The 11,082-nt window shown below is 39.6% G+C and overlaps 1 protein-coding gene and 1 pseudogene across 1 annotated transcript in view; both read left to right on the top strand.

Moving 5' to 3' along the window:
• LOC102861337 (neuronal acetylcholine receptor subunit alpha-7-like) overlaps positions 1 to 11,082 on the top strand; it is a 95,900-nt gene that overhangs the window by 17,012 nt on the left and 67,806 nt on the right. The gene's annotated exons all lie outside the window — the stretch shown is intronic.
• On the top strand, positions 703 to 8,639 carry LOC102863378 (annotated as a pseudogene).

The raw sequence follows: 11,082 nt of genomic DNA on the forward strand, positions 1-11,082 counted from the left end.
AAAACTTTAGTAGTCCTAATCCACAACATAAAGAGTCTTCCCAGTGTTCTGAAAAATTTACAACCAGGAGAAGATAAAATAGATGAATGGGACCTTCTAAGAATCAAATCCTTATGCACATCCAGAATCTTCTCTAACAGGGTAAAAAGGGAAGCCACAGACTGGAAAAAAGTGTTTGGTAATGATATGTTCAGCTTTTTGAAGAAGCACCAAGATGCCTTCCAGAGTGGTTGTACCATTTTACATTCATTTATTACTTGCTGTCTTGTTAAACTTTGTCACTGCTGCTTGGAGTGAGATAGTATCTCATTGTGGTCTTGATTTGCATCCCTCTAGTGTTACTTCTCATGATTCTGTTTGTTAACAGAATCTGTATGGCTACTCCTCTGTAAGACTAGTTGTACCTGGGAGATCAACTGGGTCTGCCCACACTTAACAAATTTTTTTCCTTAGGTTTTTTTCCAAATGGTGAGGCATTTCAAAGCGCGGTGGTTCTGTCTCAAGAGAAAGTGCTCCTCCTACAGGAAGGGAATGGAAGCTAAGTTAAGGCCTCTTAAGTACGGAGCTTGAAAGTCCTGAAACATCATTCCCACCACCTTTTGTGAGTCCGAGGAATCACTACTGGCCCAGATTTAGGGGAAGAGAAATGAACTCTTGAATGTGGAATCGAGGATCATAAGTATGAAAGTTGAGAGGTAAAAGATGCCACCACTCATGGAGACTCTTCATATGCTAGAAAAGGTAAGTGTAGTTAAAAACTGGTAAAGTAAGATTACAGATTTGTAGGGGGAAAGTTTGTTGTTGTTGTTATGTGCTGTAGAGTCAATTACGACTCATGGTGACCCTATGTACAACAGCCCTAAACTCTGTTTTGTCCTGTGCCAATCTTATTGTCTCCGACACACTCATCCGATTATCCCAGTCACCGAATCAATCCATCTCCTAGAGGGACTTCCCCTCCTGCTCCTGCCCTCCACCCTCCCAAGCATGATGTCCTTCTCCAAGGATCATTCTCTCCTTACAACATGACCAGAGTATCAGACGAAGCCTCAGAATCCTTGCCTCCAATGAGCAGCCCGGTATAACCCTCTCCAGGATGAATCTGTTTATTCTCTTAGCAGTCCATGGTACCCTCAATACTATTCTCCAACACCAAAGCTCAAAGGCATCAATTCTCCTTCTATCCTTCCTAGTCTTGTCCAACTCTCTGACGCATAACAAGTGATTGTAAAGACCATGGCCTGTATCAGATGCACCATAGTCTCCAGAGAGACACCGTTGCTCTTCAGTAGTTTAGAGAAGTCCCTAACAGCAGACTTTCCCATCGCAATACATCTTTTAATTTCCTGGCTGCTGGTGCCAAGAGTGTTGATTGTGGAGTCAAGCAGACTAAAGCAGTGAACAATCTCAATCTCTTCACCATCCAATTGGTGCAGTGGTGAGAATCTTTGTCTTCTTAACATTGAGCCTCAATCCATATTGAAGGCTGCAGTTTTTGACCTTCTGCAGCAAGCATTTCAGGTCCTCCTCAGTTTCAGCAAGCAGGGTTGTGTCATCAGCATAATGCAGATTGTTGATAGATCTTCCACCAATCCTGACACCACATTTCTCCTGGTAGAGCCCAGCCTCCCAAATGATCTGTTCTGCATACAGGTTGAAAACGTATGAAGACAGGACGCATCCCTGGAGTATGCCCTTCCCAATTTTGAACCATGCAGTGTTTCCTTGCTCTGTTCTGACGACTGCCTCTCACTTCAAGTATAGGTTTCGCATTAGCACGATCAAATGTTCTGGGATTCCCATTCTTCTCAGTCAGCCACAGTTTGTTATGGTCCACACAGTCAAACCCCTTTGCATAATCAATGAAACACAGATAGACATTGCTCTGGTATTCCTTGCTTTCAGCCAAGATCCATCTAACATTAGCTACAATATCCCTACTACCAAGACTCCTTCTAAATCCAGCCTGGACTTCCGGCAATTCTCTGCTGATGTGCTGTTCCAGTCGGTTTTACATAATTGTCAATTGAATCTTGTTTGCATGTGAAATCAGTGAGATTGTTCTATAGTTTCCACACTCTGTTGGGTCACCTTTCTTTGGAATGGGAACAGATATAGATCTCTTCCAGTCAGTTGGCTATGTGGTTGTTCTCCAGATTTCTTGGCACCACTTGCTGAGCACATCCAGGGCAGCATCTGTTAGCTGAAATATGTCAATTGGTATATCATCCCTTCCTGGGGCTTTAATTTTTGATATTTCCTTCAAACCAGCTTGACCTTCTTCCTTCATCACCATAGGCTCTTGCTCATATGTTGTTTCATAAAATTCTTCTGTGTCTGCCAATTCCTTTTGATACAATGACTTAGTATATTCTTTCCATCTTCTTTTAATACTTCCTGGATCATTTAATATTCTGCCTAAAGCATCCTTGATTATAGAAACTCGAGGTTTGAATTTGTTCTTTAGTTCCTTGAGCTTAAGTAATGCTGAGCAAGTTTGGCCCTTTTGATTTTCTGACTCCAGCTCCTTGCACATTTCATTTCATCCCGCGCTGCCTTTTTAAATCTTCTGTTCAGATCTTTAGTATCTTGAATTATTCCTTGTGCTTTGGCTTCTCTGCGCTCCAGTGCAATATTCAGAGTTTCCTCTGACACCCATTTTGGTCTCTTCTTCCTCTTCTTTCTTTGCATTGAACGTTTGCACTCTTCTTGGATGATACCCTTGATATCCTCCCACAACTCATCTGGTCTTCTCTCATTAGTGGTCAAGGCCTCAAACCTGTTCCTGAGATGGTTCTGAAGTTCAGGTGGGATAGACTCAAAGTTATATTTTGGTTTCGGTGGATTTGGTTTAATTTTCCTCAGCTGCAGCTTGAACTTGCAGATGAGTCTGTTCCACAATCATCTCCTGGCCTAGTTTTCACAGCTGATATTGAGCTTCTGCATCAGTTCTTTCTGCAGATGTAATCGATTTGATTCTATGGATACCATCAGGTGAGATCCATATGTATAACCTGCGTTTACATGTCTTAAAAAATGTGTTGTGATGAATAAGTCATTGATTGTGCAAAATTCAATCATTCTATCTCCAGCTCCATTTCTGTGTCTGAGTCCACATTTCCAACCACTGATTCTTCTTCTCTGTTCCCAACTTTAGCATTCCAGTCACCCATTATTATAAAAAATTCACACATATAATGAAAATATCAAGATAAAAGAAATACTAATATATTGCCTTTTGTTAAGGGCCAGTGGAAGGCAGAGCGAGAACACATAAGGAAGAAGAGAAAATTCCCACACACTATCTGATCTTGTTATGCCATGATTAGTCTCTGCTCAAGGACGCTCCTTCACAATCTGGATAGTAGGGGTAGGGGAAAGTGGTCCACAGTATGTCTGCTGTGGCTCTCACCTGCCTGTCCAGACTTGACATATGTCTGCTGCTCTCTGGAATGCATTATTTATTTTTCATATCACTAAAATATCTTGCTATTTTTCCCACTGAACCTTTGCATGAACTCTAGTTGTATGTGGATAGTTCACCTCTTCTGCTAACCCATCTGACCTAGCTTTATTCTATTTTTCAAGAAAATCTCTTCACACGTGCATCATCCAAGTCAAGTGTCACTTGCCTCTCTTGGGCATTTAGCCAAATTCATTGCCATCAATTTAACTTTAATTCAGTGACTCTATAGGACAGAGTAGTATAGCCCATACAGTTTTCTTCTTTACAGAAGAAGACTAACACATATTTGTACTGCAGAGTGGCTTGTATGTTGTGGTGGAGTTGCTGTTATTGATTGCCTTCAAGTTGAGCACGACTCATAGTGACCCCATGAACAAAAGGTCTGAAGCCCCTCTACAACTATCAACATTTATCCAAGTTCATAGAGTTTCTGGAGGCATGTTGTTTAGAAAGTCGATACCATTCCGGCTTCCAAACCTGTCATAGAATGTTATTGAGTCACCTGCAATGCATAGCGACCCTATGTACAGCAGCCCTGAACCCTTCCCTGTCCTGAGCCAGTCTCACTAATTCTCACCAACCCCCATCGCCTGGGTCACTGTATCAATCCATTTCATCTGAGGTCTCCCTATCCTGAGTTGTCTATCCACCCTTCTGAGCATAAAGTCCTTCACCAAGGACCAATCTCTCATGAACATGTGCCCAAAGTAAGTGAGGCAGAGCTTCAAAATCCTATCCTCCAAGAAAAGACTTGGTTTCAATCTCTCCAAGACATATATATTTGTTTTCTTGGCAGTCCATGGTATGTTCAAGACTTCTCCAGCACCACAACTCGAAGGTATCTATTCTTCTGTCTTCCTTAGTAATTTTCCAACTCTCTGAAGTGTAACAAGTAACTAAGAAAACTATGGCCTGGATTAGAAGCACCGTTGTTTCTAGACTGACATGATTGCTCTTCAGCACTCTGGAGAGGTCCATGACAACAGATTTTCCCAATGCAATTCATCTTTTGATTTCCTGACTACTGGTGTTAAGAGTGTTGATTGTGGATCTGACTAAGCTGTAATAGATAACAACCTCAATCTCTTCTCCATATATTATGGTGCTGCCAATTGGCCCAGTGGTGAGAATCCTTGTCTTCTTGATGTTGAGCTTCAACCCATATTGAAGATTACACTCCTAGATCTTTTGCAGCAAGTGCTTCAGATATTTTTCAGTTTCAGCAAGCAATGTTGTGTCATCTGCATATCGTAGGTTGTTAATGAGTCTCCTTCCAATATTTTTTTAAAAATAATTTTAATGAGCATTTACAGAGATTTTGGATTTCCATTCATTCATTACTGCACTTCTCTCCCCCCGAGCCCCCACCCTCCAGTTCGCTCCTCTCTTTCAAAAGTAAAAGAAACACTCCTTCCCTGGTACACAATCCCCCCTCACCCCTCCCACTGCATCAAGTACATGATAATCATAATTATAGTTATCCTTCCAATCTTGATGTTACACTCTTCCTAATAAAGCCCTGCTTCGTAAATGATCTGTTCTGCATATAGATTGAAAAGATAAAGGCACAGAATGCATCCCTGACATACTTCTTTCTTAATTTTTAACCATACAGTGTTTCCTTGCTCTGTTCTGAGGACTGCTTTTTGGTCCAAGTATAGGTTTGGTACAAGCACAATCAAGTGTTCTGAGATTCCCTTTTTCCTCAAGGTTAGCCACAATTTATTGTGATCCACACAGTCAAATGCCTTTGCATAGCCAATGAAACACACACAGATAGACATTTTTCTGGTACTCTGCTTTCTGCCAAGATCCATCTGACATTGGCAATAATGCCCCTAGTGCCATGACCTCTTCTAAACCCAGCCTGTATTTCTGGTAGTTCTCTGTCAATGTACTGTTCAGGTATTTTCTGGATAATCTTCAGTTAGATTTTGCTAGTGTGTGATATTAGTGATATCACACGATAATTTCCACACTCTGTTGGGTCTCCTTTTTTTGGTATGGGAATAAATATGGATCTCTTCCAATCAGTTGGCCAAATAGTTGTCCTCCAGGTTTCTTGGCACAACTTGGTGAGCACATGCAGGGCAGCATCTGTCTGCTGAAATACGTCAGTTGGTATTCCATCAATTCCTGGGACTTTATTTTTTGCCAAGTCCTTCAGAGTAGCCTGAACTTCCTCATTCATCACCATTGCCACTTGTTGTTTCTTGAAATTCTTCTGTGTCAGCAAATTCTTTTCGGTATGATGACTCCGTGTACTCCTACCATCTACTTTTAATGCTTCTAAAATCATTCAGTATTCTGCCCACAGCGTCTTTAAGCATTGAAACTCATGGCTTGAACTTATTCTTTAGCTTTCAGCTTAAGAAATGCTGAGTGAATTTAGCCCTTTTGATTTTCTGACTCCAGGTCCTTGCACATTTCATTATAATTTTGCCTTGTCTTTTTGAGCAGCCCTTTGAAATCTATTCAGCTCCTTAACTTCTTGATTTCTTCCCTTTGCTTTGGCTTCTTGGCACTCTAGTACAATATTCAGGGTCTCTTCTGATATAGATTTTGGTCTTTTCTTCTTCTTCCTTCTTAGTAATGACTTTTTGCTCTCTTTTTGAACGATATTCTTGATATCTTCCCACAGCTCATCTGGTTTTCGTTAGTTAGTGTTCAAGGCCTCAAACCTATTCCTGAGTTGGTTTTTAAATTCATGGGAGATAGACTCAAGTTCAAATTTTGATTCCTGTAGATATGATTTAACGTTCTTTAGCTTTAATCTGAACTTGCATATGAGCAGTTGATGGTCTGTTCCACAATCAGCACCTGGCCTAGTTTTCACTGCTGATATTGAACTTCTCCAGCGATTCCTTCCACAGATGTGATTAATCTGATTCCTGTGCGTATCATCAGGTGAAATCCATGGGTATAGCCTGTGTTTATGTTTCTTATGAAAAAAGAAATTTGCTATGAGTAAATCATTGATTGTACAGAATTCTATCATTCTATCCCCAGTCTCATTTCTGCCACCAAGTTCATATTTTCTGACAACTGATCCTTAACATTTTTTTAGCAGCTGGATCTTTAGCCAGCACATCACTTAAATATTTGTGCACAGGCAAGATGGAGGAAAGAATGTAGGAACAAATGATAGTGTATGGTAACCTGAAATATTGCTCTGGGGACAGGACAGACACTAAATAAAGCATCTTTGCCTTAATGTACATCCCAGTGGTTTTTCTGGCTGATTAAAAGAAAGACAGAGGATGAATCAGTATAACACAGTGATGCTAAAAAAATAACTGACAACAAAGAAAACATTCAGGTACAGTGTAATTATGTGAAAATTGATATAGGAAGTATCTTGAATTTCCTTCCTTGAATTACCTTGATATTTTTTTCATTAATGATTCTGGGATCTTAATAATTTCAGCAAGCTCCTAAACATTCAAAATAATCTTTTATTCTTAGTAGCTCTTTAATGTGCAGATGCAGGGGAGAGTTTCCTTAAGGAGGAAAAAATGCCAGCATGGTGTAAACCATGGCTTTGAAAGGAGTGTTGGTTTATGTCTGGAAAAACATCTTAAAGGTGTTTATCATCTTTCCTGCTCTTTGTTTTATATTTTCCATAATCCACGTGTGATCTCTTAGTGTTTTTTTAAGATCTTCTTTCTCTGATGGATATTTTATTTCTTGGTAGATCGTGAACAAGTTATAGTGTTGGTAGCTGGCAAGGTTGCTCCAAGGACAGTACAGGCACTAAATAAAGCATTCCTGCTTTAATGCTGATTCCAGTGGTTTTGCCAGCTATTTGTCCTAGTTTATGCTAAGCCTGCAATTCAAGGTTTTGATTTACCTGAGCACAATCCTGCTTAAAATTGGTAGCAACTATGGATGGCTTGTCACTTTGAGTGGAATTAAAGAACTTGTTTGTATTAGCAGTCTGATGATAGCAAGAAAATTTAAGTCCTAACTCGGTAGCTAGCAGTCACACCATCTGGTAGAGGCCTTGATCTTTATAGCCCCCTCCACTTTTCAGATGCTCCATAAGAAGGTTCTGTAGCAATAAATGGACTTTAATGTATTGAAGATTTGTATATTGGTTCTTTATTTTTATGACAACATAGGGTGTCAACTATCCCTTTTTAGAAAACACAGAAGTTACATTTGTACATATACAAGGTCATAAATAGCCCTGAAAATGTAGAGTTTTTGCTATTGTTCTTTCTTCTATATGTGTCCATGACTCTATGATCAATTACACTGCCTTGGAGAAAGAACACAGTACTCAGGACACATTTAGATAGAGTGTTATTCTACCAGCAAGGGCTAGTAATTGTATTCATCAGTGACTCATCAATGAAGTATCATTTTTTCCTTCTAAGGTGGTTGGATTCTCCAGATAGAAAAATTAAAGGTAAGGATTGTCAGTGCAATAAGTTATTAAAGGAAAATTGACCATCATAAAAATGTCTCAAAATTGAGGTGGGAGAAAGACATAAGGAAGTAAGTACATGGTATGTTGAAATAAAAGCTACCACTTATGTCTACTCTGGGAGACTGTACAGTGCATGTTTCAGCACTGTTCTGAGGAAACAGAATACTTAGCCACTAATCACCTGCAGTAATTAGTATGGAGCTGCTTTCTGGCTCCTGTGTCTCACAAAGTGTGATGAATCCCAAGGTGGCCGGCATCCACAAGAAGGTGGCTCAGACCATCGAAATCTCTGTGGACTCACAGAGGAAGAACAAGTCTACTGAGTCCTTGCAGGCCAACATGTAGCAGCTGAAGGAGCATCACTCCAAGCTCATCCTCTTCCCATGGATGCCTTCCACCCCCAAGAAAGGAGACAGTTCTACTGAGGAACTCAAACTGGCCATTCAACTGATGGGACCTGTGATGTCCCTCCAGAATGTCTACAAGAAGGAGAAAGCATGGATCATCGTGCTGGAAGAGAAGAACTTCAAGGCCTTTGCCAGTCTCTACATGGCCTGTGCTCATGCCCGGCCATTCGGGATCTGAGCCAACAAGGCCAAGAAGGCCACCCGAGCAGAACGCGGAGAAGAAAAAGTAGACTGTTGCTATGGTCAGAATCTTGAGCAAATCCTTGTAGAGCGTCAATTAGGGCTGCATAGGCGCAGAACAGAAAACTCCCTGAGTCTTGGGCAAGAAAGATGACTGTTTACCTGGCCTGCTGCCCCAGAGATGCATGCACACTAAATCCTTAATTATTCTCATTTTGGTGTGATTGTAAATCCAACTCTGGTTCTAGGAGAGGCCAGAAACAATGTGAGTGGAGACATTAACATCCTAAAACTGAGGGGTCGTCAGATAAAGCAGAGGAGTTAGATAGCAAAGGATCTAGATGTATATCTTGGTCACGGGACAGGAGTATATTCTGTGGAGCTCAGCTGTCCTCTTGAAAAATAGGATTACAAAAAAGAGATGTATTGTATTCTATGCTGCATCTGTTAATAAATCGCTCCTGGAATTGTGGAGTTATAAAGTCTGGCTGAGGATTGCACGTTAGCATTCAAAGGTCCATGGAGCAGTTGGACTAGCACAAAAGCAGTGCCGCTCTTAGATTCAATTAGAATCTTTATTTTATTTTTATTTAAATAATTTTATTTTATACTGATTCACTTACAAAGTTCATATATATATATATTGTTTTTCCACACCAAATCTTTCCCTTTTAATTTACCCACCCCTCCCTACACCAATCAAATTGTGAGACTCTAACCCCACTCTCATGCTCACCCATCCTCACCTCCCCCTTGGATCCTCACACTCATTCTAAAATAATGGTTTTATACAGTTAGTTCACTTAGTATCATGCTCTTCAGTCCCTCACAAGTTGGGTAGTGATTTACAAGATCATTGCTCCTGCATGCTGCATAGTATTCCGTCCTGTGAATGTACCATAAATTTTCAATCCATTCCATTGTGATTGGACATTTGGGCTCTTTCCATGTTCTTGTGAATAACACTGCTATGAAGTTTGATGTACAAGTCTCCATATGTGCCTCATTTCTCATTTTCTAGGGGTATATTCTAAGCAGTGGAATAGCTGTGTCATATGGAATTTCTATGGTCATCTTTTTTGAGGAAACACCAAACTGTCTTCCAGAGTGGTTGTACCATTTTACAACCCCAGCTATGTGTAAGTGTTCTTATCTTGTCACATCCTCTCCAACATTTCTTACTTGCTGCCCTGCTAAACTTTGCTACTGCTACTAGAGTGAGATGGTATCTCACTGTGGTTTTGATTTGCATCTCTCTTATTGCCAGCAATTTTGAGCATTTCTTCATGTGTCTGTTGGCCATCTGAATATCTTCCTCTGTGAAAATTCTTTCCATGTCTTTTGCCAATAGTATAATTGTGTTATCAGACTTTTTCTTGTGGAGACCCTACAGGATTCTGTAAACTTCAGATATGAGATCTTTGTCTGAAATGGTATTTCCAAATGGTTTTTTTGCCCAGTCAGTAAGTTTTCTTTTCAATCTGTTGGAAAAAGTTTTTGATGCACACAGTGATTTAATCTTTAGAAAGACAATTCATCATCAATTGGGATTTTTAGGTGAACACAGGAAATTTTGATACTGCGAACCCCAAAGAAGGAGATTTTTAAGATGTGTCATTACACACCATATGACACTAGCCTGACAGGATAACTAGGTAATGCCTGGCTACTGCTACGGGTTTCTCTGATCGAGATAACAACAAAAAGTCATGGACAGCCTTGGAGAAAATGTAACAAAATTTAACAAAATTAAAACAAAAATCTCAGACTGACTTATCTGATAGAGACTGGTAGAACACCCAAGATTATGGGGTTTGGTTACTTTTTAAGCTTGGAACTGAACCTGACCCCAGGAATTATCTTTCAGCCAAATAAGATAGATAATATAAAGTGATCAATAACATCTTTGAGCAACATATGTCTTAAAACAAACCTTACAAGATCAAAAGGGCATCATAAAAAAAGTCAAAGGTTTAAAGATTTCTTCATTTTCTATAAGTAATATTGTGTCTTCTGAATAACATAGACTGTACGTGAGTCCTCCTCTACTCTTGATGCCACATTCTTCTTCCTATAGTTCAGCTTCTCAATTTGCTCAGCATAGAGATTAAATGAGTGTGTAAAAAGGATGCAACCCTGATACATACCATTCGTAATTTTATTATTTTTCTTTCCTTTTTTCAATATTTTAAATGTAACTTTAATGAAAGTTTACAGAACATTCCTGATTTTAAATCACACAGTGCCCCTCAGTTTTGTTCAAATGATTCTTGAACTATGCATAGATTTTTCATTATTTATTTGGAATCTTATTGGATTAATGAATCCAATTTATTGGAACTCCTATTCTTTTCAATGTTTGTCTTAATTCATTCTGATCCACACAGTAAAATGTCTTTGAATAGTCAGTAAAACAAAAGTAAACATCTTTCTGCTTCAACGATTTAGATCCTCCCAGAAGAGCTGTGGGTGAGCATTAACATTACTGGTAAGTATATTCATTTTCTCCTGGACACAGAGCCTACTAATTGGTCCTAAAAGCCTTCTGAGGTCCCAATTCTTCTCACTATTTCTTAGTTGTTGGAATGGATGGAAAA

This window comes from Elephantulus edwardii, unplaced genomic scaffold (genome assembly GCF_000299155.1).
Source record: "Elephantulus edwardii isolate Elephantulus edwardi_28Jun2011 unplaced genomic scaffold, EleEdw1.0 scaffold00458, whole genome shotgun sequence".
In the NCBI taxonomy this organism is placed as follows: Eukaryota; Metazoa; Chordata; class Mammalia; order Macroscelidea; family Macroscelididae; genus Elephantulus; species Elephantulus edwardii.